Genomic DNA, 16,972 nt, shown 5'->3' on the forward strand with positions numbered 1-16,972 from the left:
AGTCTATTCGGCTATTTGTATTTCGCAGTTGTTAGAAAACAGAGCAAAATCGAATGAAACGGCGACGAAAAGCCTACGACACTCGGTATTCCCAGCCGGTCACCCATGCAAGTACTAACTAAGCCCGACATTGCTTAACTTCCGAGATCGAACAAGATCGGGTGCATTCAACGTGGTATGGTTGTAGGCAATAAAGTAGTAGTCTATACGGCTATTTGTATTTCGCAGTTGTTAGAAAACACAGCAAAATCGAATGAAACGACGACGAAAAGCTTACGACACTCGGTATTCCCAGCCGGTCACCCACGCAAGTACTAACCGAACCCGACATTGCTTAACTTCCGAGATCGACGAGATCGGGTGCATTCAACGTGGTATGGTTGTAGGCGATAAAGTAGTAGTCTATTCGGCTATTTGTATTTCGCAATTGTTAGAAAACAGAGCAAAATCGAATGAAACAGCGACGAAAAGCCTACGACACTCGGTATTCCCAGCCGGTCACCCAAGCAAGTACTAACCGAGCCCGACATTGCTTAACTTCCGAGATCGAACGAGATCGGGTGCATCCAACGTGGTATGGTTGTAGGCGATAAAGTGGTAGTCTATTCGGCTATTTGTATTTCGCAGTTGTTGGAAAACAGAGCAAAATCGAATGAAACGGCGACGAAAAGCCTACGACACTCGGTATTCCCAGCCGGTCACCCATGCAAGTACTAACCGAGCCCGACATTGCTTAACTTCCGAGATCGAACGAGATCGGGTGCATTCAACGTGGTATGGTTGTAGGCGATAAAGTAGTAGTCTATTCGGCTATTTGTATTTCGCAGTTGTTGGAAAACAGAGCAAAAACGAATGGAACGGCGACGAAAAAAAAGCCTACGACACTCGGTATTCCCAGCCGGTCACCCATGCAAGTACTAACCGAGCCCGACATTGCTTAACTTACGAGATCGGGTGCATTCAACGTGGTATGGTTGTAGGCGATAAAGTAGTAGTCTATTCGGCTATTTGTATATCGCAGTTGTTGGAAAACAGAGCAAAATCGAATGAAACGGCGACAAAAAGCCTACGACACTCGGTATTCCCAGCCGGTCACCCATGCAAGTACTAACCGAGCCCGACATTGCTTAACTTCCGAGATCGAACGAGATCGGGTGCATTCAACGTGGTATGGTTATAGGCGATAAAACAGTAGTCTATTCGGCTATTTGTATTTTGCAGTTGTTGGAAAACAGAGCAAAATCGAATGAAACGGCGACGAAAAGCCTACGACACTCGGTATTCCCAGCCGGTAACCCATGCAAGTACTAACCGAGCTCGACATTGCTTAACTTCCGAGATTGAACGAGATCGGGTGCATTCAACGTGGTATGGTTGTAGGCGATAAAGTAGTAGTCTATTCGGCTATTTGTATTTCGCAGTTGTTAGAAAACAGAGTAAAATCGAATGAAACGGCGACGAAAAGCCTACGACACTCGGTATTCCCAGCCGGTCACCCATGCAAGTACTAACCAAGCCCGACATTGCTTAACTTCCGAGATCGAACAAGATCGGGTACATTCAACGTGGTATGGTTGTAGGCGATAAAGTAGTAGTCTATTCGGCTATTTGTATTTCGCAGTTGTTAGAAAACACAGCAAAATCGAATGAAACGACGACGAAAAGCTTACGACAATCGGTATTCCCAGCCGGTCACCCACGCAAGTACTAACCGAACCCGACATTGCTTAACTTCCGAGATCGACGAGATCGGGTGCATTCAACGTGGTATGGTTGTAGGCGATAAAGTAGTAGTCTATTCGGCTATTTGTATTTCGCAATTGTTAGAAAACAGAGCAAAATCGAATGAAACGGCGACGAAAAGCCTACGACACTCGGTATTCCCAGCCGGTCACCCAAGCAAGTACTAACCGAGCCCGACATTGCTTAACTTCCGAGATCAAACGAGATCGGGTGCATCCAACGTGGTATGGTTGTAGGCGATAAAGTAGTAGTCTATTCGGCTATTTGTATTTCGCAGTTGTTGGAAAACAGAGCAAAATCGAATGAAACGGCGACGAAAAACCTACGACACTCGGTATTCCCAGCCGGTCACCCATGCAAGTACTAACCGAGCCCGACATTGCTTAACTTCCGAGATCGAACGAGATCGGGTGCATTCAACGTGGTATGGTTGTAGGCGATAAAGTAGTAGTCTATTCGGCTATTTGTATTTCGCAGTTGCTGGAAAACAGAGCAAAAACGAATGGAACGGCGACGAAAAAAAAGCCTACGACACTCGGTATTCCCAGCCGGTCACCCATGCAAGTACTAACCGAGCCCGACATTGCTTAACTTACGAGATCGGGTGCATTCAACGTGGTATGGTTGTAGGCGATAAAGTAGTAGTCTATTCGGCTATTTTTATATCGCAGTTGTTGGAAAACAGAGCAAAATCGAATGAAACGGCGACAAAAAGCCTACGACACTCGGTATTCCCAGCCGGTCACCCATGCAAGTACTAACCGAGCCCGACATTGCTTAACTTCCGAGATCGAACGAGATCGGGTGCATTCAACGTGGTATGGTTATAGGCGATAAAACAGTAGTATATTCGGCTATTTGTATTTCGCAGTTGTTGGAAAACAGAGTAAAATCGAATGAAACGGCGACGAAAAGCCTACGACACTCGGTATTCCCAGCCGGTCACCCATGCAAGTACTAACCGAGCTCGACATTGCTTAACTTCCGAGATCGAACGAGATCGGGTGCATTCAACGTGGTATGGTTGTAGGCGATAAAGGAGTAGTCTATTCGGCTATTTGTATTTCGCAGTTGTTGGAAAACAGAGCAAAATCGAATGAAACGGCGACGAAAAGCCTACGACACTCGGTATTCCCAGCCGGTCACCCAAGCAAGTACTAACCGAGCCCGACATTGCTCAACTTCCGAGATCGAACGAGATCGGGTGCATTCACCGTGGTATGGTTGTAGGCGATAAAGTAGTAGTCTATTCGGCTATTTGTATTTCGCAGTTGTTAGAAAACAGAGCAAAATCGAATGAAACGGCGACGAAAAGCCTACGACACTCGGTATTCCCAGCCGGTCACCCATGCAAGTACTAACCAAGCCCGACATTGCTTAACTTCCGAGATCGAACAAGATCGGGTGCATTCAACGTGGTATGGTTGTAGGCGATAAAGTAGTAGTCTATTCGGCTATTTGTATTTCGCAGTTGTTAGAAAACACAGCAAAATCGAATGAAACGACGACGAAAAGCTTACGACACTCGGTATTCCCAGCCGGTCACCCACGCAAGTACTAACCGAACCCGACATTGCTTAACTTCCGAGATCGACGAGATCGGGTGCATTCAACGTGGTATGGTTGTAGGCGATAAAGTAGTAGACTATTCGGCTATTTGTATTTCGCAATTGTTAGAAAACAGAGCAAAATCGAATGAAACGGCGACGAAAAGCCTACGACACTCGGTATTCCCAGCCGGTCACCCAAGCAAGTACTGACCGAGCCCGACATTGCTTAACTTCCGAGATCGAACGAGATCGGGTGCATCCAACGTGGTATGGTTGTAGGCGATAAAGTAGTAGTCTATTCGGCTATTTGTATTTCGCAGTTGTTGGAAAACAGAGCAAAATCGAATGAAACGGCGACGAAAAGCCTACGACACTCGGTATTCCCAGCCGGTCACCCATGCAAGTACTAACCGAGCCCGACATTGCTTAACTTACGAGATCGGGTGCATTCAACGTGGTATGGTTGTAGGCGATAAAGTAGTAGTCTATCCGGCTATTTGTATATCGCAGTTGTTGGAAAACAGAGCATAATCGAATGAAACGGCGACGAAAAGCCTACGACACTCGGTATTCCCAGCCGGTCACCCATGCAAGTACTAACCGAGCTCGACATTGCTTAACTTCCGAGATCGAACGAGATCGGGTGCATTCAACGTGGTATGGTTGTAGGCGATAAAGGAGTAGTCTATTCGGCTATTTGTATTTCGCAGTTGTTGGAAAACAGAGCAAAATCGAATGAAACGGCGACGAAAAGCCTACGACACTCGGTATTCCCAGCCGGTCACCCAAGCATGTACTAACCGAGCCCGACATTGCTTAACTTCCGAGATCGAACGAGATCGGGTGCATTCAACGTGGTATGGTTGTAGGCGATAAAACAGTAGTCTATTCGGCTATTTGTATTTCGCAGTTGTTGGAAAACAGAGCAAAATCGAATGAAACGGCGACGAAAAGCCTACGACACTCGGTATTCCCAGCCGGTCACCCATGCAAGTACTAACCGAGCTCGACATTGCTTAACTTCCGAGATCGAACGAGATCGGGTGCATTCAACGTGGTATGGTTGTAGGCGATAAAGGAGTAGTCTATTCGGCTATTTGTATTTCGCAGTTGTTGGAAAACAGAGCAAAATCGAATGAAACGGCGACGAAAAGCCTACGACACTCGGTATTCCCAGCCGGTCACCCAAGCAAGTACTAACCGAGCCCGACATTGCTTAACTTCCGAGATCGAACGATAACGGGTGCATTCAACGTGGTATGGTTGTAGGCGATAAAGTAGTAGTCTATTCGGCTATTTGTATTTCGCAGTTGTTGGAAAACAGAGCAAAAACGAATGGAACGGCGACGAAAAAAAAGCCTACGACACTCGGTATTCCCAGCCGGTCACCCATGCAAGTACTAACCGAGCCCGACATTGCTTAACTTACGAGATCGGGTGCATTCAACGTGGTATGGTTGTAGGCGATAAAGGTAGTCTATCCGGCTATTTGTATATCGCAGTTGTTGGAAAACAGAGCATAATCGAATGAAACGGCGACGAAAAGCCTACGACACTCGGTATTCCCAGCCGGTCACCCATGCAAGTACTAACCGAGCTCGACATTGCTTAACTTCCGAGATCGGGTGCATTCAACGTGGTATGGTTGTAGGCGATAAAGGAGTAGTCTATTCGGCTATTTGTATTTCGCAGTTGTTGGAAAACAGAGCAAAATCGAATGAAACGGCGACGAAAAGCCTACGACACTCGGTATTCCCAGCCGGTCACCCAAGCATGTACTAACCGAGCCCGACATTGCTTAACTTCCGAGATCGAACGAGATCGGGTGCATTCAACGTGGTATGGTTGTAGGCGATAAAACAGTAGTCTATTCGGCTATTTGTATTTCGCAGTTGTTGGAAAACAGAGCAAAATCGAATGAAACGGCGACGAAAAGCCTACGACACTCGGTATTCCCAGCCGGTCACCCATGCAAGTACTAACCGAGCTCGACATTGCTTAACTTCCGAGATCGAACGAGATCGGGTGCATTCAACGTGGTATGGTTGTAGGCGATAAAGGAGTAGTCTATTCGGCTATTTGTATTTCGCAGTTGTTGGAAAACAGAGCAAAATCGAATGAAACGGCGACGAAAAGCCTACGACACTCGGTATTCCCAGCCGGTCACCCAAGCAAGTACTAACCGAGCCCGACATTGCCCAACTTCCGAGATCGAACGATAACGGGTGCATTCAACGTGGTATGGTTGTAGGCGATAAAGTAGTAGTCTATTCGGCTATTTGTATTTCGCAGTTGTTGGAAAACAGAGCAAAAACGAATGGAACGGCGACGAAAAAAAAGCCTACGAACTCGGTATTCCCAGCCGGTCACCCATGCAAGTACTAACCGAGCCCGACATTGCTTTTCTTACGAGATCGGGTGCATTCAACGTGGTATGGTTGTAGGCGATAAAGTAGTAGTCTATCCGGCTATTTGTATATCGCAGTTGTTGGAAAACAGAGCAAAATCGAATGAAACGGCGACGAAAAGCCTACGACACTCGGTATTCCCAGCCGGTCACCCATGCAAGTACTAACCGAGCTCGACATTGCTTAACTTCCGAGATCGAACGAGATCGGGTGCATTCAACGTGGTATGGTTGTAGGCGATAAAGGAGTAGTCTATTCGGCTATTTGTATTTCGCAGTTGTTGGAAAACAGAGCAAAATCGAATGAAACGGCGACGAAAAGCCTACGACACTCGGTATTCCCAGCCGGTCACCCAAGCATGTACTAACCGAGCCCGACATTGCTTAACTTCCGAGATCGAACGAGATCGGGTGCATTCAACGTGGTATGGTTGTAGGCGATAAACATTCGGCTATTTGTATTTCGCAGTTGTTGGAAAACAGAGCAAAATCGAATGAAACGGCGACGAAAAGCCTACGACACTCGGTATTCCCAGCCGGTCACCCATGCAAGTACTAACCGAGCTCGACATTGCTTAACTTCCGAGATCGAACGAGATCGGTTGCATTCAACGTGGTATGGTTGTAGGCGATAAAGAAGTAGTCTATTCGGCTATTTGTATTTCGCAGTTGTTGGAAAACAGAGCAAAATCGAATGAAACGGCGACGAAAAGCCTACGACACTCGGTATTCCCAGCCGGTCACCCAAGCAAGTACTAACCGAGCCCGACATTGCTTAACTTCCGAGATCGAACGATAACGGGTGCATTCAACGTGGTATGGTTGTAGGCGATAAAGTAGTAGTCTATTCGGCTATTTGTATTTCGCAGTTGTTGGAAAACAGAGCAAAATCGAATGAAACGGCGACGAAAAGCCTACGACTCTCGGTATTCCCAGCCGGTCACCCATGCAAGTACTAACCGAGCCCGACATTGCTTAACTTCCGAGATCGAACGAGATTGGGTGCATTCAACGTGGTATGGTTGTAGGCGATAAAGTAGTAGTCTATTCGGCTATTTGTATTTCGCAGTTGTTGGAAAACAGAGCAAAATCGAATGAAGCGGCGAAATAAAGCCTACGACACTCGGTATTCCCAGCCGGTCACCCATGCAAGTACTAACCGAGCCCGACATTGCTTAACTTCCGAGATCGAACGAGATCGGGTGGATTCAACGTGGTATGGTTGTAGTCGATGAAGTAGTAGTCTGTTCTGCTATTTGTATTTTGCAGTTGTTAGAAAACAGAGAAAAAACGAATGGAACGGCGACGAAAAAAAAGCCTACGACACTCGGTATTCCCAGCCGGTCACCCATGCAAGTACTAACCGAGCCCGACATTGCTTAACTTCCGAGATCGAACGAGATCGGTTGCATTCAACGTCGTATGGTTGTAGGCAATAAAGTAGTAGTCTATTCGGCTATTTGTATTTCGCAGTTGTTAGAAAACAGAGCAAACTCGAATGAAACGGCGACGAAAAGCCTACGACACTCAGTATTCCCAGCCGGTCACCCATGCAAGTGCTAACCGAGCCCGACATTGCTTAACTTCCGAGATCGAACGAGATCGAGTGCATTCAACGTGGTATGGTTGTAGGCGATAAAGTAGTAGTCTATTCGGCTATTTGTATTTCGCAGTTGTTGGAAAACAGAGCAAAATCGAATGAAGCGGCGAAATAAAGCCTACGACACTCGGTATTCCCAGCCGGTCACCCATGCAAGTACTAACCGAGCCCGACATTGCTTAACTTCCGAGATCGAACGAGATCGGGTGGATTCAACGTGGTATGGTTGTAGTCGATGAAGTAGTAGTCTGTTCTGCTATTTGTATTTTGCAGTTGTTAGAAAACAGAGAAAAAACGAATGGAACGGCGACGAAAAAAAAGCCTACGACACTCGGTATTCCCAGCCGGTCACCCATGCAAGTACTAACCGAGCCCGACATTGCTCAACTTCCGAGATCGAACGAGATCGGGTGCATTCAACGTGGTATGGTTGTAGGCAATAAAGTAGTAGTCTATTCGGCTATTTGTATTTCGCAGTTGTTAGAAAACAGAGCAAACTCGAATGAAACGGCGACGAAAAGCCTACGACACTCAGTATTCCCAGCCGGTCACCCATGCAAGTGCTAACCGAGCCCGACATTGCTTAACTTCCGAGATCGAACGAGATCGAGTGCATTCAACGTGGTATGGTTGTAGGCGATAAAGGAGTAGTCTATTCGGCTATTTGTATTTCGCAGTTGTTGGAAAACAGAGCAAAATCGAATGAAACGGCGACGAAAAGCCTACGACACTCGGTATTCCCAGCCGGTCACCCAAGCAAGTACTAACCGAGCCCGACATTGCTTAACTTCCGAGATCGAACGATAACGGGTGCATTCAACGTGGTATGGTTGTAGGCGACAAAGTAGTAGTCTATTCGGCTATTTGTATTTCGCAGTTGTTGGAAAACAGAGCAAAATCGAATGAAACGGCGACGAAAAGCCTACGACTCTCGGTATTCCCAGCCGGTCACCCATGCAAGTACTAACCGAGCTCGACATTGCTTAACTTCCGAGATCGAACGAGATCGGGTGCATTCAACGTGGTATGGTTGTAGCGATAAAGGAGTAGTCTATTCGGCTATTTGTATTTCGCAGTTGTTGGAAAACAGAGCAAAATCGAATGAAACGGCGACGAAAAGCCTACGACACTCGGTATTCCCAGCCGGTCACCCAAGCAAGTACTAACCGAGCCCGACATTGCCCAACTTCCGAGATCGAACGATAACGGGTGCATTCAACGTGGTATGGTTGTAGGCGATAAAGTAGTAGTCTATTCGGCTATTTGTATTTCGCAGTTGTTGGAAAACAGAGCAAAAACGAATGGAACGGCGACGAAAAAAAAGCCTACGACACTCGGTATTCCCAGCCGGTCACCCATGCAAGTACTAACCAAGCCCGACATTGCTTAACTTACGAGATCGGGTGCATTCAACGTGGTATGGTTGTAGGCGATAAAGTAGTAGTCTATCCGGCTATTTGTATATCGCAGTTGTTGGAAAACAGAGCAAAATCGAATGAAACGGCGACGAAAAGCCTACGACACTCGGTATTCCCAGCCGGTCACCCATGCAAGTACTAACCGAGCTCGACATTGCTTAACTTCCGAGATCAAACGAGATCGGGTGCATTCAACGTGGTATGGTTGTAGGCGATAAAGGAGTAGTCTATTCGGCTATTTGTATTTCGCAGTTGTTGGAAAACAGAGCAAAATCGAATGAAACGGCGACGAAAAGCCTACGACACTCGGTATTCCCAGCCGGTCACCCAAGCATGTACTAACCGAGCCCGACATTGCTTAACTTCCGAGATCGAACGAGATCGGGTGCATTCAACGTGGTATGGTTGTAGGCGATAAAACAGTAGCCTATTCGGCTATTTGTATTTCGCAGTTGTTGGAAAACAGAGCAAAATCGAATGAAACGGCGACGAAAAGCCTACGACACTCGGTATTCCCAGCCGGTCACCCATGCAAGTACTAACCGAGCTCGACATTGCTTAACTTCCGAGATCGAACGAGATCGGTTGCATTCAACGTGGTATGGTTGTAGGCGATAAAGAAGTAGTCTATTCGGCTATTTGTATTTCGCAGTTGTTGGAAAACAGAGCAAAATCGAATGAAACGGCGACGAAAAGCCTACGACACTCGGTATTCCCAGCCGGTCACCCAAGCAAGTACTAACCGAGCCCGACATTGCTTAACTTCCGAGATCGAACGATAACGGGTGCATTCAACGTGGTATGGTTGTAGGCGATAAAGTAGTAGTCTATTCGGCTATTTGTATTTCGCAGTTGTTGGAAAACAGAGCAAAATCGAATGAAACGGCGACGAAAAGCCTACGACTCTCGGTATTCCCAGCCGGTCACCCATGCAAGTACTAACCGAGCCCGACATTGCTTAACTTCCGAGATCGAACGAGATTGGGTGCATTCAACGTGGTATGGTTGTAGGCGATAAAGTAGTAGTCTATTCGGCTATTTGTATTTCGCAGTTGTTGGAAAACAGAGCAAAATCGAATGAAGCGGCGAAATAAAGCCTACGACACTCGGTATTCCCAGCCGGTCACCCATGCAAGTACTAACCGAGCCCGACATTGCTTAACTTCCGAGATCGAACGAGATCGGGTGGATTTAACGTGGTATGGTTGTAGTCGATGAAGTAGTAGTCTGTTCTGCTATTTGTATTTTGCAGTTGTTAGAAAACAGAGAAAAAACGAATGGAACGGCGACGAAAAAAAAGCCTACGACACTCGGTATTCCCAGCCGGTCACCCATGCAAGTACTAACCGAGCCCGACATTGCTTAACTTCCGAGATCGAACGAGATCGGGTGCATTCAACGTGGTATGGTTGTAGGCAATAAAGTAGTAGTCTATTCGGCTATTTGTATTTCGCAGTTGTTAGAAAACAGAGCAAACTCGAATGAAACGGCGACGAAAAGCCTACGACACTCAGTATTCCCAGCCGGTCACCCATGCAAGTGCTAACCGAGCCCGACATTGCTTAACTTCCGAGATCGAACGAGATCGAGTGCATTCAACGTGGTATGGTTGTAGGCGATAAAGGAGTAGTCTATTCGGCTATTTGTATTTCGCAGTTGTTGGAAAACAGAGCAAAATCGAATGAAACGGCGACGAAAAGCCTACGACACTCGGTATTCCCAGCCGGTCACCCAAGCAAGTACTAACCGAGCCCGACATTGCTTAACTTCCGAGATCGAACGATAACGGGTGCATTCAACGTGGTATGGTTGTAGGCGATAAAGTAGTAGTCTATTCGGCTATTTGTATTTCGCAGTTGTTGGAAAACAGAGCAAAATCGAATGAAACGGCGACGAAAAGCCTACGACTCTCGGTATTCCCAGCCGGTCACCCATGCAAGTACTAACCGAGCCCGACATTGCTTAACTTCCGAGATCGAACGAGATTGGGTGCATTCAACGTGGTATGGTTGTAGGCGATAAGGTAGTAGTCTATTCGGCTATTTGTATTTCGCAGTTGTTGGAAAACAGAGCAAAATCGAATGAAGCGGCGAAATAAAGCCTACGACACTCGGTATTCCCAGCCGGTCACCCATGCAAGTACTAACCGAGCCCGACATTGCTTAACTTCCGAGATCGAACGAGATCGGGTGGATTCAACGTTGTATGGTTGTAGTCGATGAAGTAGTAGTCTGTTCTGCTATTTGTATTTTGCAGTTGTTAGAAAACAGAGAAAAAACGAATGGAACGGCGACGAAAAAAAAGCCTACGACACTCGGCATTCCCAGCCGGTCACCCATGCAAGTACTAACCGAGCCCGACATTGCTTAACTTCCGAGATCGAACGAGATCGGGTGCATTCAACGTGGTATGGTTGTAGGCAATAAAGTAGTAGTCTATTCGGCTATTTGTATTTCGCAGTTGTTAGAAAACAGAGCAAACTCGAATGAAACGGCGACGAAAAGCCTACGACACTCAGTATTCCCAGCCGGTCACCCATGCAAGTACTAACCGAGCCCGACATTGCTTAACTTCCGAGATCGAACGAGATCGAGTGCATTCAACGTGGTATGGTTGTAGGCAATAAAGTAGTAGTCTATTCGGCTATTTGTATTTCGCAGTTGTTAGAAAACAGAGCAAAATCGAATGAAACGGCGACGAAAAGCCTACGACACTCGGTATTCCCAGCCGGTCACCCATGCAAGTACTAACCAAGCCCGACATTGCTTAACTTCCGAGATCGAACAAGATCGGGTGCATTCAACGTGGTATGGTTGTAGGCGATAAAGTAGTAGTCTATTCGGCTATTTGTATTTCGCAGTTGTTGGAAAACAGAGCAAAATCGAATGAAACGGCGACGAAAAGCCTACGACTCTCGGTATTCCCAGCCGGTCACCCATGCAAGTACTAACCGAGCCCGACATTGCTTAACTTCCGAGATCGAACGAGATTGGGTGCATTCAACGTGGTATGGTTGTAGGCGATAAGGTAGTAGTCTATTCGGCTATTTGTATTTCGCAGTTGTTGGAAAACAGAGCAAAATCGAATGAAGCGGCGAAATAAAGCCTACGACACTCGGTATTCCCAGCCGGTCACCCATGCAAGTACTAACCGAGCCCGACATTGCTTAACTTCCGAGATCGAACGAGATCGGGTGGATTCAACGTTGTATGGTTGTAGTCGATGAAGTAGTAGTCTGTTCTGCTATTTGTATTTTGCAGTTGTTAGAAAACAGAGAAAAAACGAATGGAACGGCGACGAAAAAAAAGCCTACGACACTCGGCATTCCCAGCCGGTCACCCATGCAAGTACTAACCGAGCCCGACATTGCTTAACTTCCGAGATCGAACGAGATCGGGTGCATTCAACGTGGTATGGTTGTAGGCAATAAAGTAGTAGTCTATTCGGCTATTTGTATTTCGCAGTTGTTAGAAAACAGAGCAAACTCGAATGAAACGGCGACGAAAAGCCTACGACACTCAGTATTCCCAGCCGGTCACCCATGCAAGTACTAACCGAGCCCGACATTGCTTAACTTCCGAGATCGAACGAGATCGAGTGCATTCAACGTGGTATGGTTGTAGGCAATAAAGTAGTAGTCTATTCGGCTATTTGTATTTCGCAGTTGTTAGAAAACAGAGCAAAATCGAATGAAACGGCGACGAAAAGCCTACGACACTCGGTATTCCCAGCCGGTCACCCATGCAAGTACTAACCAAGCCCGACATTGCTTAACTTCCGAGATCGAACAAGATCGGGTGCATTCAACGTGGTATGGTTGTAGGCGATAAAGTAGTAGTCTATTCGGCTATTTGTATTTCGCAGTTGTTAGAAAACACGGCAAAATCGAATGAAACGACGACGAAAAGCTTACGACACTCGGTATTCCCAGCCGGTCACCCATGCAAGTACTAACCGAACCCGACATTGCTTAACTTCCGAGATCGACGAGATCTGGTGCATTCAACGTGGTATAGTTGTAGGCGATAAAGTAGTAATCTATTCGGCTATTTGTATTTCGCAATTGTTAGAAAACAGAGCAAAATCGAATGAAACGGCGACGAAAAGCCTACGACACTCGGTATTCCCAGCCGGTCACCCATGCAAGTACTAACCGAGCCCGACATTGCTTAACTTCCGAGATCGAACGAGATCGGGTGCATTCAACGTGGTATGGTTGTAGGCGATAAAGTAGTAGTCTATTCGGCTATTTGTATTTCGCAGTTGTTGGAAAACAGAGCAAAATCGAATGAAACGGCGACGAAAAGCCTACGACACTCGGTATTCCCAGCCGGTCACCCATGCAAGTACTAACCGAGCCCGACATTCCCCAACTTACGAGATCGGGTGCATTCAACGTGGTATGGTTGTAGGCGATAAAGTAGTAGTCTATTCGGCTATTTGTATATCGCAGTTGTTGGAAAACAGAGCAAAATCGAATGAAACGGCGACAAAAAGCCTACGACACTCGGTATTCCCAGCCGGTCACCCATGCAAGTACTAACCGAGCCCGACATTGGTTAACTTCCGAGATCGAACGAGATCGGGTGCATTCAACGTGGTATGGTTGTAGGCGATAAAACAGTAGTCTATTCGGCTATTTGGCTATTTGTATTTCGCAGTTGTTGGAAAACAGAGCAAAATCGAATGAAACGGCGACGAAAAGCCTACGACACTCGGTATTCCCAGCCGTTCACCCATGCAAGTACTAACCGAGCCCGACATTGCTTAACTTCCGAGATCGAACGAGATCGGGTGCATTCAACGTGGTATGGTTGTAGGCGATAAAGTAGTAGTCTATTCGGCTATTTGTATTTCGCAGTTGTTGGAAAACAGAGCAAAATCGAAAGAAACGGCGACGAAAAGCCTACGACACTCGGTATTCCCAGCCGGTCACCCATGCAAGTACTAACCGAGCCCGACATTGCTTAACTTACGAGATCGGGTGCATTCAACGTGGTATGGTTGTAGGCGATAAAGTAGTAGTCTATTCGGCTATTTGTATATCGCAGTTGTTGGAAAACAGAGCAAAATCGAATGAAACGGCGACAAAAAGCCTACGACACTCGGTATTCCCAGCCGGTCACCCATGCAAGTACTAACCGAGCCCGACATTGCTTAACTTCCGAGATCGAACGAGATCGGGTGCATTCAACGTGGTATGGTTGTAGGCGATAAAACAGTAGTCTATTCGGCTATTTGGCTATTTGTATTTCGCAGTTGTTGGAAAACAGAGCAAAATCGAATGAAACGGCGACGAAAAGCCTACGACACTCGGTATTCCCAGCCGGTCACCCATGCAAGTACTAACCGAGCTCGACATTGCTTAACTTCCGAGATCGAACGAGATCGGGTGCATTCAACGTGGTATGGTTGTAGGCGATGAAGGAGTAGTCTATTCGGCTATTTGTATTTCGCAGTTGTTGGAAAACAGAGCAAAATCGAATGAAACGGCGACGAAAAGCCTACGACACTCGGTATTCCCAGCCGGTCACCCATGCAAGTACTAACCGAGCCCGACATTGCTTAACTTCCGAGATCGAACGAGATCGGCTGCATTCAACGTGGTATGGTTGTAGGCGATAAAGTAGTAGTCTATTCGGCTATTTGTATTTCGCAGTTGTTGGAAAACAGAGCAAAAACGAATGGAACGGCGACGAAAAAAAGCCTACGACACTCGGTATTCCCAGCCGGTCATCCATGCAAGTACTAACCGAGCCCGACATTGCTTAACTTACGAGATCGGGTGCATTCAACGTGGTATGGTTGTAGGCGATAAAGTAGTAGTCTATTCGGCTATTTGTATATCGCAGTTGTTGGAAAACAGAGCAAAATCGAATGAAACGGCGACAAAAAGCCTACGACACTCGGTATTCCCAGCCGGTCACCCATGCAAGTACTAACCGAGCCCGACATTGCTTAACTTCCGAGATCGAACGAGATCGAGTGCATTCAACGTGGTATGGTTGTAGGCGATAAAACAGTAGTCTATTCGGCTATTTGTATTTCGCAGTTGTTGGAAAACAGAGCAAAATCGAATGAAACGGCGACGAAAAGCCTACGACACTCGGTATTCCCAGCCGGTCACCCATGCAAGTACTAACCGAGCTCGACATTGCTTAACTTCCGAGATCGAACGAGATTGGGTGCATTCAACGTGGTATGGTTGTAGGCGATAAAGGAGTAGTCTATTCGGCTATTTGTATTTCGCAGTTGTTGGAAAACAGAGCAAAATCGAATGAAACGGCGACGAAAAGCCTACGACACTCAGTATTCCCAGCCGATCACCCAAGCAAGTACTAACCGAGCCCGACATTGCTTAACTTCCGAGATCGAACGATAACGGGTGCATTCAACGTGGTATGGTTGTAGGCGATAAAGTAGCAGTCTATTCGGTTATTTGTATTTAGCAGTTGTTGGAAAACAGAGCAAAATCGAATGAAACGGCGACGAAAAGCCTACGACACTCGGTATTCCCAGCCGGTCACCCATGCAAGTACTAACCGAGCCCGACATTGCTTAACTTACGAGATCGGGTGCATTCAACGTGGTATGGTTGTAGGCGATAAAGTAGTAGTCTATTCGGCTATTTGTATATCGCAGTTGTTGGAAAACAGAGCAAAATCGAATGAAACGGCGACAAAACGCCTACGACACTCGGTATTCCCAGCCGGTCACCCATGCAAGTACTAACCGAGCCCGACATTGCTTAACTTCCGAGATCGAACGAGATCGGGTGCATTCAACGTGGTATGGTTGTAGGCGATAAAACAGTAGTCTATTCGGCTATTTGTATTTTGCAGTTGTTGGAAAACAGAGCAAAATCGAATGAAACGGCGACGAAAAGCCTACGACACTCGGTATTCCCAGCCGGTCACCCATGCAAGTACTAACCGAGCTCGACATTGCTTAACTTCCGAGATCGAACGAGATCGGGTGCATTCAACGTGGTATGGTTGTAGGCGATAAAGGAGTAGTCTATTCGGCTATTTGTATTTTGCAGTTGTTGGAAAACAGAGCAAAATCGAATGAAACGGCGACGAAAAGCCTACGACACTCGGTATTCCCAGCCGGTCACCCAAGCAAGTACTAACCGAGCCCGACATTGCTTAACTTCCGAGATCGAACGATAACGGGTGCATTCAACGTGGTATGGTTGTAGGCGATAAAGTAGCAGTCTATTCGGTTATTTGTATTTCGCAGTTGTTGGAAAACAGAGCAAAATCGAATGAAACGGCGACGAAAAGCCTACGACACTCGGTATTCCCAGCCGGTCACCCATGCAAGTACTAACCGAGCCCGACATTGCTTAACTTTCGAGATCGAACGTGATCGGGTGCATTCAACGTGGTATGGTTGTAGGCGATAAAGTAGTAGTCTATTCGGCTATTTGTATTTCGCAGTTGTTGGAAAACAGAGCAAAATCGAATGAAACGGCGACGAAAAGCCTACGACACTCGGTATTCCCAGCCGGTCACCCATGCAAGTACTAACCGAGCCCGACATTGCTTAACTTCCGAGATCGAACGAGATTGGGTGCATTCAACGTGGTATGGTTGTAGGCGATAAAGTAGTAGTCTATTCGGCTATTTGTATTTCGCAGTTGTTGGAAAACAGAGCAAAATCGAATGAAGCGGCGACATAAAGCCTACGACACTCGGTATTCCCAGCCGGTCACCCATGCAAGTACTAACCGAGCCCGACATTGCTTAACTTCCGAGATCGAACGAGATCGGGTGGATTCAACGTGGTATTGTTGTAGTCGATAAAGTAGTAGTCTGTTCTGCTATTTGTATTTTGCAGTTGTTAGAAAACAGAGAAAAAACGAATGGAACGGCGACGAAAAAAAAGCCTACGACACTCGGTATTCCCAGCCGGTCACCCATGCATGTACTAACCGAGCCCGACATTGCTTAACTTCCGAGATCGAACGAGATCGGGTGCATTCAACGTGGTATGGTTGTAGGCAATAAGGTAGTAGTCTATTCGGCTATTTGTATTTCGCAGTTGTTAGAAAACAGAGCAAACTCGAATGAAACGGCGACGAAAAGCCTACGACACTCAGTATTCCCAGCCGGTCACCCATGCAAGTACTAACCGAGCCCGACATTGCTTAACTTCCGAGATCGAACGAGATCGAGTGCATTCAACGTGGTATGGTTGTAGGCAATAAAGTAGTAGTCTATTCGGCTATTTGTATTTCGCAGTTGTTAGA

At 46.7% G+C, this 16,972-nt stretch overlaps 48 non-coding genes and 35 pseudogenes across 48 annotated transcripts; all 83 read right to left on the minus strand.

Annotated features, from left to right (window-relative positions):
* Positions 1 to 70: 70 nt before the first annotated feature.
* LOC144417105 (5S ribosomal RNA) lies at positions 71 to 189 on the minus strand. The gene has a single exon (XR_013472998.1). It is a non-coding gene; the product is annotated as a 5S ribosomal RNA (ribosomal RNA).
* Positions 190 to 270: 81 nt separating this feature from the next.
* On the minus strand, positions 271 to 388 carry LOC144418235 (5S ribosomal RNA; annotated as a pseudogene).
* Positions 389 to 469: 81 nt separating this feature from the next.
* Positions 470 to 588, minus strand: LOC144414686 (5S ribosomal RNA). Its single transcript, XR_013470575.1, has one exon. It is a non-coding gene; the product is annotated as a 5S ribosomal RNA (ribosomal RNA).
* An 81-nt stretch (positions 589 to 669) lies between these two features.
* On the minus strand, positions 670 to 788 carry LOC144414385 (5S ribosomal RNA). The gene has a single exon (XR_013470275.1). It is a non-coding gene; the product is annotated as a 5S ribosomal RNA (ribosomal RNA).
* An 85-nt stretch (positions 789 to 873) lies between these two features.
* LOC144412770 (5S ribosomal RNA) lies at positions 874 to 982 on the minus strand (annotated as a pseudogene).
* An 81-nt stretch (positions 983 to 1,063) lies between these two features.
* Positions 1,064 to 1,182, minus strand: LOC144414657 (5S ribosomal RNA). Its single transcript, XR_013470547.1, has one exon. It is a non-coding gene; the product is annotated as a 5S ribosomal RNA (ribosomal RNA).
* Positions 1,183 to 1,263: 81 nt separating this feature from the next.
* Positions 1,264 to 1,382, minus strand: LOC144418061 (5S ribosomal RNA; annotated as a pseudogene).
* An 81-nt stretch (positions 1,383 to 1,463) lies between these two features.
* Positions 1,464 to 1,582, minus strand: LOC144416549 (5S ribosomal RNA). The gene has a single exon (XR_013472442.1). It is a non-coding gene; the product is annotated as a 5S ribosomal RNA (ribosomal RNA).
* An 81-nt stretch (positions 1,583 to 1,663) lies between these two features.
* Positions 1,664 to 1,781, minus strand: LOC144418360 (5S ribosomal RNA; annotated as a pseudogene).
* Positions 1,782 to 1,862: 81 nt separating this feature from the next.
* On the minus strand, positions 1,863 to 1,981 carry LOC144414936 (5S ribosomal RNA). The gene has a single exon (XR_013470828.1). It is a non-coding gene; the product is annotated as a 5S ribosomal RNA (ribosomal RNA).
* An 81-nt stretch (positions 1,982 to 2,062) lies between these two features.
* On the minus strand, positions 2,063 to 2,181 carry LOC144414836 (5S ribosomal RNA). The gene has a single exon (XR_013470726.1). It is a non-coding gene; the product is annotated as a 5S ribosomal RNA (ribosomal RNA).
* Positions 2,182 to 2,266: 85 nt separating this feature from the next.
* On the minus strand, positions 2,267 to 2,375 carry LOC144412772 (5S ribosomal RNA; annotated as a pseudogene).
* Positions 2,376 to 2,456: 81 nt separating this feature from the next.
* On the minus strand, positions 2,457 to 2,575 carry LOC144414658 (5S ribosomal RNA). The gene has a single exon (XR_013470548.1). It is a non-coding gene; the product is annotated as a 5S ribosomal RNA (ribosomal RNA).
* Positions 2,576 to 2,656: 81 nt separating this feature from the next.
* On the minus strand, positions 2,657 to 2,775 carry LOC144416177 (5S ribosomal RNA). Its single transcript, XR_013472071.1, has one exon. It is a non-coding gene; the product is annotated as a 5S ribosomal RNA (ribosomal RNA).
* Positions 2,776 to 2,856: 81 nt separating this feature from the next.
* Positions 2,857 to 2,975, minus strand: LOC144417693 (5S ribosomal RNA; annotated as a pseudogene).
* An 81-nt stretch (positions 2,976 to 3,056) lies between these two features.
* On the minus strand, positions 3,057 to 3,175 carry LOC144415571 (5S ribosomal RNA). The gene has a single exon (XR_013471463.1). It is a non-coding gene; the product is annotated as a 5S ribosomal RNA (ribosomal RNA).
* An 81-nt stretch (positions 3,176 to 3,256) lies between these two features.
* On the minus strand, positions 3,257 to 3,374 carry LOC144418236 (5S ribosomal RNA; annotated as a pseudogene).
* Positions 3,375 to 3,455: 81 nt separating this feature from the next.
* Positions 3,456 to 3,574, minus strand: LOC144415635 (5S ribosomal RNA). The gene has a single exon (XR_013471527.1). It is a non-coding gene; the product is annotated as a 5S ribosomal RNA (ribosomal RNA).
* Positions 3,575 to 3,655: 81 nt separating this feature from the next.
* Positions 3,656 to 3,764, minus strand: LOC144412773 (5S ribosomal RNA; annotated as a pseudogene).
* Positions 3,765 to 3,845: 81 nt separating this feature from the next.
* LOC144416178 (5S ribosomal RNA) lies at positions 3,846 to 3,964 on the minus strand. The gene has a single exon (XR_013472072.1). It is a non-coding gene; the product is annotated as a 5S ribosomal RNA (ribosomal RNA).
* Positions 3,965 to 4,045: 81 nt separating this feature from the next.
* On the minus strand, positions 4,046 to 4,164 carry LOC144416594 (5S ribosomal RNA). The gene has a single exon (XR_013472487.1). It is a non-coding gene; the product is annotated as a 5S ribosomal RNA (ribosomal RNA).
* An 81-nt stretch (positions 4,165 to 4,245) lies between these two features.
* LOC144416179 (5S ribosomal RNA) lies at positions 4,246 to 4,364 on the minus strand. Its single transcript, XR_013472073.1, has one exon. It is a non-coding gene; the product is annotated as a 5S ribosomal RNA (ribosomal RNA).
* An 81-nt stretch (positions 4,365 to 4,445) lies between these two features.
* On the minus strand, positions 4,446 to 4,564 carry LOC144418202 (5S ribosomal RNA; annotated as a pseudogene).
* Positions 4,565 to 4,649: 85 nt separating this feature from the next.
* Positions 4,650 to 4,758, minus strand: LOC144412774 (5S ribosomal RNA; annotated as a pseudogene).
* Positions 4,759 to 4,837: 79 nt separating this feature from the next.
* LOC144412779 (5S ribosomal RNA) lies at positions 4,838 to 4,946 on the minus strand (annotated as a pseudogene).
* Positions 4,947 to 5,027: 81 nt separating this feature from the next.
* LOC144416595 (5S ribosomal RNA) lies at positions 5,028 to 5,146 on the minus strand. The gene has a single exon (XR_013472488.1). It is a non-coding gene; the product is annotated as a 5S ribosomal RNA (ribosomal RNA).
* Positions 5,147 to 5,227: 81 nt separating this feature from the next.
* On the minus strand, positions 5,228 to 5,346 carry LOC144416180 (5S ribosomal RNA). Its single transcript, XR_013472074.1, has one exon. It is a non-coding gene; the product is annotated as a 5S ribosomal RNA (ribosomal RNA).
* An 81-nt stretch (positions 5,347 to 5,427) lies between these two features.
* Positions 5,428 to 5,546, minus strand: LOC144412945 (5S ribosomal RNA; annotated as a pseudogene).
* A 274-nt stretch (positions 5,547 to 5,820) lies between these two features.
* Positions 5,821 to 5,939, minus strand: LOC144416181 (5S ribosomal RNA). Its single transcript, XR_013472075.1, has one exon. It is a non-coding gene; the product is annotated as a 5S ribosomal RNA (ribosomal RNA).
* Positions 5,940 to 6,020: 81 nt separating this feature from the next.
* LOC144416596 (5S ribosomal RNA) lies at positions 6,021 to 6,139 on the minus strand. Its single transcript, XR_013472489.1, has one exon. It is a non-coding gene; the product is annotated as a 5S ribosomal RNA (ribosomal RNA).
* A 72-nt stretch (positions 6,140 to 6,211) lies between these two features.
* LOC144417500 (5S ribosomal RNA) lies at positions 6,212 to 6,330 on the minus strand (annotated as a pseudogene).
* Positions 6,331 to 6,411: 81 nt separating this feature from the next.
* On the minus strand, positions 6,412 to 6,530 carry LOC144418203 (5S ribosomal RNA; annotated as a pseudogene).
* An 81-nt stretch (positions 6,531 to 6,611) lies between these two features.
* On the minus strand, positions 6,612 to 6,730 carry LOC144417330 (5S ribosomal RNA). Its single transcript, XR_013473224.1, has one exon. It is a non-coding gene; the product is annotated as a 5S ribosomal RNA (ribosomal RNA).
* Positions 6,731 to 6,811: 81 nt separating this feature from the next.
* Positions 6,812 to 6,930, minus strand: LOC144416369 (5S ribosomal RNA). Its single transcript, XR_013472262.1, has one exon. It is a non-coding gene; the product is annotated as a 5S ribosomal RNA (ribosomal RNA).
* Positions 6,931 to 7,015: 85 nt separating this feature from the next.
* Positions 7,016 to 7,134, minus strand: LOC144417554 (5S ribosomal RNA; annotated as a pseudogene).
* An 81-nt stretch (positions 7,135 to 7,215) lies between these two features.
* Positions 7,216 to 7,334, minus strand: LOC144417826 (5S ribosomal RNA; annotated as a pseudogene).
* Positions 7,335 to 7,415: 81 nt separating this feature from the next.
* On the minus strand, positions 7,416 to 7,534 carry LOC144416370 (5S ribosomal RNA). Its single transcript, XR_013472263.1, has one exon. It is a non-coding gene; the product is annotated as a 5S ribosomal RNA (ribosomal RNA).
* Positions 7,535 to 7,619: 85 nt separating this feature from the next.
* Positions 7,620 to 7,738, minus strand: LOC144416241 (5S ribosomal RNA). The gene has a single exon (XR_013472134.1). It is a non-coding gene; the product is annotated as a 5S ribosomal RNA (ribosomal RNA).
* An 81-nt stretch (positions 7,739 to 7,819) lies between these two features.
* Positions 7,820 to 7,938, minus strand: LOC144417828 (5S ribosomal RNA; annotated as a pseudogene).
* Positions 7,939 to 8,019: 81 nt separating this feature from the next.
* Positions 8,020 to 8,138, minus strand: LOC144418205 (5S ribosomal RNA; annotated as a pseudogene).
* An 81-nt stretch (positions 8,139 to 8,219) lies between these two features.
* Positions 8,220 to 8,338, minus strand: LOC144411929 (5S ribosomal RNA; annotated as a pseudogene).
* An 80-nt stretch (positions 8,339 to 8,418) lies between these two features.
* On the minus strand, positions 8,419 to 8,537 carry LOC144412946 (5S ribosomal RNA; annotated as a pseudogene).
* An 85-nt stretch (positions 8,538 to 8,622) lies between these two features.
* On the minus strand, positions 8,623 to 8,731 carry LOC144412654 (5S ribosomal RNA; annotated as a pseudogene).
* Positions 8,732 to 8,812: 81 nt separating this feature from the next.
* LOC144416620 (5S ribosomal RNA) lies at positions 8,813 to 8,931 on the minus strand. The gene has a single exon (XR_013472513.1). It is a non-coding gene; the product is annotated as a 5S ribosomal RNA (ribosomal RNA).
* Positions 8,932 to 9,012: 81 nt separating this feature from the next.
* On the minus strand, positions 9,013 to 9,131 carry LOC144416598 (5S ribosomal RNA). Its single transcript, XR_013472491.1, has one exon. It is a non-coding gene; the product is annotated as a 5S ribosomal RNA (ribosomal RNA).
* Positions 9,132 to 9,212: 81 nt separating this feature from the next.
* Positions 9,213 to 9,331, minus strand: LOC144417502 (5S ribosomal RNA; annotated as a pseudogene).
* Positions 9,332 to 9,412: 81 nt separating this feature from the next.
* Positions 9,413 to 9,531, minus strand: LOC144418206 (5S ribosomal RNA; annotated as a pseudogene).
* Positions 9,532 to 9,612: 81 nt separating this feature from the next.
* LOC144417331 (5S ribosomal RNA) lies at positions 9,613 to 9,731 on the minus strand. Its single transcript, XR_013473225.1, has one exon. It is a non-coding gene; the product is annotated as a 5S ribosomal RNA (ribosomal RNA).
* Positions 9,732 to 9,812: 81 nt separating this feature from the next.
* On the minus strand, positions 9,813 to 9,931 carry LOC144417470 (5S ribosomal RNA; annotated as a pseudogene).
* An 85-nt stretch (positions 9,932 to 10,016) lies between these two features.
* On the minus strand, positions 10,017 to 10,135 carry LOC144414386 (5S ribosomal RNA). The gene has a single exon (XR_013470276.1). It is a non-coding gene; the product is annotated as a 5S ribosomal RNA (ribosomal RNA).
* An 81-nt stretch (positions 10,136 to 10,216) lies between these two features.
* LOC144417829 (5S ribosomal RNA) lies at positions 10,217 to 10,335 on the minus strand (annotated as a pseudogene).
* Positions 10,336 to 10,416: 81 nt separating this feature from the next.
* LOC144418207 (5S ribosomal RNA) lies at positions 10,417 to 10,535 on the minus strand (annotated as a pseudogene).
* An 81-nt stretch (positions 10,536 to 10,616) lies between these two features.
* On the minus strand, positions 10,617 to 10,735 carry LOC144417332 (5S ribosomal RNA). The gene has a single exon (XR_013473226.1). It is a non-coding gene; the product is annotated as a 5S ribosomal RNA (ribosomal RNA).
* An 81-nt stretch (positions 10,736 to 10,816) lies between these two features.
* LOC144417800 (5S ribosomal RNA) lies at positions 10,817 to 10,935 on the minus strand (annotated as a pseudogene).
* Positions 10,936 to 11,020: 85 nt separating this feature from the next.
* Positions 11,021 to 11,139, minus strand: LOC144414703 (5S ribosomal RNA). The gene has a single exon (XR_013470592.1). It is a non-coding gene; the product is annotated as a 5S ribosomal RNA (ribosomal RNA).
* Positions 11,140 to 11,220: 81 nt separating this feature from the next.
* LOC144416308 (5S ribosomal RNA) lies at positions 11,221 to 11,339 on the minus strand. Its single transcript, XR_013472201.1, has one exon. It is a non-coding gene; the product is annotated as a 5S ribosomal RNA (ribosomal RNA).
* An 81-nt stretch (positions 11,340 to 11,420) lies between these two features.
* LOC144415572 (5S ribosomal RNA) lies at positions 11,421 to 11,539 on the minus strand. Its single transcript, XR_013471464.1, has one exon. It is a non-coding gene; the product is annotated as a 5S ribosomal RNA (ribosomal RNA).
* An 81-nt stretch (positions 11,540 to 11,620) lies between these two features.
* On the minus strand, positions 11,621 to 11,739 carry LOC144417334 (5S ribosomal RNA). Its single transcript, XR_013473228.1, has one exon. It is a non-coding gene; the product is annotated as a 5S ribosomal RNA (ribosomal RNA).
* An 81-nt stretch (positions 11,740 to 11,820) lies between these two features.
* On the minus strand, positions 11,821 to 11,939 carry LOC144417801 (5S ribosomal RNA; annotated as a pseudogene).
* Positions 11,940 to 12,024: 85 nt separating this feature from the next.
* LOC144414704 (5S ribosomal RNA) lies at positions 12,025 to 12,143 on the minus strand. The gene has a single exon (XR_013470593.1). It is a non-coding gene; the product is annotated as a 5S ribosomal RNA (ribosomal RNA).
* An 81-nt stretch (positions 12,144 to 12,224) lies between these two features.
* LOC144416309 (5S ribosomal RNA) lies at positions 12,225 to 12,343 on the minus strand. The gene has a single exon (XR_013472202.1). It is a non-coding gene; the product is annotated as a 5S ribosomal RNA (ribosomal RNA).
* Positions 12,344 to 12,424: 81 nt separating this feature from the next.
* LOC144415573 (5S ribosomal RNA) lies at positions 12,425 to 12,543 on the minus strand. Its single transcript, XR_013471465.1, has one exon. It is a non-coding gene; the product is annotated as a 5S ribosomal RNA (ribosomal RNA).
* Positions 12,544 to 12,624: 81 nt separating this feature from the next.
* LOC144412481 (5S ribosomal RNA) lies at positions 12,625 to 12,742 on the minus strand (annotated as a pseudogene).
* An 81-nt stretch (positions 12,743 to 12,823) lies between these two features.
* On the minus strand, positions 12,824 to 12,942 carry LOC144414388 (5S ribosomal RNA). The gene has a single exon (XR_013470278.1). It is a non-coding gene; the product is annotated as a 5S ribosomal RNA (ribosomal RNA).
* A 271-nt stretch (positions 12,943 to 13,213) lies between these two features.
* LOC144415577 (5S ribosomal RNA) lies at positions 13,214 to 13,332 on the minus strand. Its single transcript, XR_013471469.1, has one exon. It is a non-coding gene; the product is annotated as a 5S ribosomal RNA (ribosomal RNA).
* An 89-nt stretch (positions 13,333 to 13,421) lies between these two features.
* Positions 13,422 to 13,540, minus strand: LOC144416706 (5S ribosomal RNA). The gene has a single exon (XR_013472599.1). It is a non-coding gene; the product is annotated as a 5S ribosomal RNA (ribosomal RNA).
* Positions 13,541 to 13,621: 81 nt separating this feature from the next.
* Positions 13,622 to 13,730, minus strand: LOC144412775 (5S ribosomal RNA; annotated as a pseudogene).
* Positions 13,731 to 13,811: 81 nt separating this feature from the next.
* Positions 13,812 to 13,930, minus strand: LOC144414389 (5S ribosomal RNA). Its single transcript, XR_013470279.1, has one exon. It is a non-coding gene; the product is annotated as a 5S ribosomal RNA (ribosomal RNA).
* An 89-nt stretch (positions 13,931 to 14,019) lies between these two features.
* On the minus strand, positions 14,020 to 14,138 carry LOC144416182 (5S ribosomal RNA). Its single transcript, XR_013472076.1, has one exon. It is a non-coding gene; the product is annotated as a 5S ribosomal RNA (ribosomal RNA).
* An 81-nt stretch (positions 14,139 to 14,219) lies between these two features.
* LOC144416096 (5S ribosomal RNA) lies at positions 14,220 to 14,338 on the minus strand. Its single transcript, XR_013471990.1, has one exon. It is a non-coding gene; the product is annotated as a 5S ribosomal RNA (ribosomal RNA).
* Positions 14,339 to 14,422: 84 nt separating this feature from the next.
* LOC144412974 (5S ribosomal RNA) lies at positions 14,423 to 14,531 on the minus strand (annotated as a pseudogene).
* Positions 14,532 to 14,612: 81 nt separating this feature from the next.
* On the minus strand, positions 14,613 to 14,731 carry LOC144414884 (5S ribosomal RNA). Its single transcript, XR_013470775.1, has one exon. It is a non-coding gene; the product is annotated as a 5S ribosomal RNA (ribosomal RNA).
* Positions 14,732 to 14,812: 81 nt separating this feature from the next.
* Positions 14,813 to 14,931, minus strand: LOC144417689 (5S ribosomal RNA; annotated as a pseudogene).
* Positions 14,932 to 15,012: 81 nt separating this feature from the next.
* Positions 15,013 to 15,131, minus strand: LOC144412511 (5S ribosomal RNA; annotated as a pseudogene).
* An 81-nt stretch (positions 15,132 to 15,212) lies between these two features.
* LOC144412776 (5S ribosomal RNA) lies at positions 15,213 to 15,321 on the minus strand (annotated as a pseudogene).
* Positions 15,322 to 15,402: 81 nt separating this feature from the next.
* On the minus strand, positions 15,403 to 15,521 carry LOC144414640 (5S ribosomal RNA). The gene has a single exon (XR_013470529.1). It is a non-coding gene; the product is annotated as a 5S ribosomal RNA (ribosomal RNA).
* An 81-nt stretch (positions 15,522 to 15,602) lies between these two features.
* Positions 15,603 to 15,721, minus strand: LOC144416183 (5S ribosomal RNA). Its single transcript, XR_013472077.1, has one exon. It is a non-coding gene; the product is annotated as a 5S ribosomal RNA (ribosomal RNA).
* Positions 15,722 to 15,802: 81 nt separating this feature from the next.
* Positions 15,803 to 15,921, minus strand: LOC144418208 (5S ribosomal RNA; annotated as a pseudogene).
* An 81-nt stretch (positions 15,922 to 16,002) lies between these two features.
* LOC144415923 (5S ribosomal RNA) lies at positions 16,003 to 16,121 on the minus strand. Its single transcript, XR_013471817.1, has one exon. It is a non-coding gene; the product is annotated as a 5S ribosomal RNA (ribosomal RNA).
* An 81-nt stretch (positions 16,122 to 16,202) lies between these two features.
* LOC144416506 (5S ribosomal RNA) lies at positions 16,203 to 16,321 on the minus strand. Its single transcript, XR_013472399.1, has one exon. It is a non-coding gene; the product is annotated as a 5S ribosomal RNA (ribosomal RNA).
* Positions 16,322 to 16,402: 81 nt separating this feature from the next.
* On the minus strand, positions 16,403 to 16,521 carry LOC144417135 (5S ribosomal RNA). Its single transcript, XR_013473028.1, has one exon. It is a non-coding gene; the product is annotated as a 5S ribosomal RNA (ribosomal RNA).
* Positions 16,522 to 16,606: 85 nt separating this feature from the next.
* LOC144415778 (5S ribosomal RNA) lies at positions 16,607 to 16,725 on the minus strand. Its single transcript, XR_013471671.1, has one exon. It is a non-coding gene; the product is annotated as a 5S ribosomal RNA (ribosomal RNA).
* Positions 16,726 to 16,806: 81 nt separating this feature from the next.
* On the minus strand, positions 16,807 to 16,925 carry LOC144416310 (5S ribosomal RNA). The gene has a single exon (XR_013472203.1). It is a non-coding gene; the product is annotated as a 5S ribosomal RNA (ribosomal RNA).
* Between the last annotated feature and the right edge of the window lie 47 nt (positions 16,926 to 16,972).

The sequence above is a fragment of the Styela clava genome, chromosome 15 (genome assembly GCF_964204865.1).
Source record: "Styela clava chromosome 15, kaStyClav1.hap1.2, whole genome shotgun sequence".
In the NCBI taxonomy this organism is placed as follows: Eukaryota; Metazoa; Chordata; class Ascidiacea; order Stolidobranchia; family Styelidae; genus Styela; species Styela clava.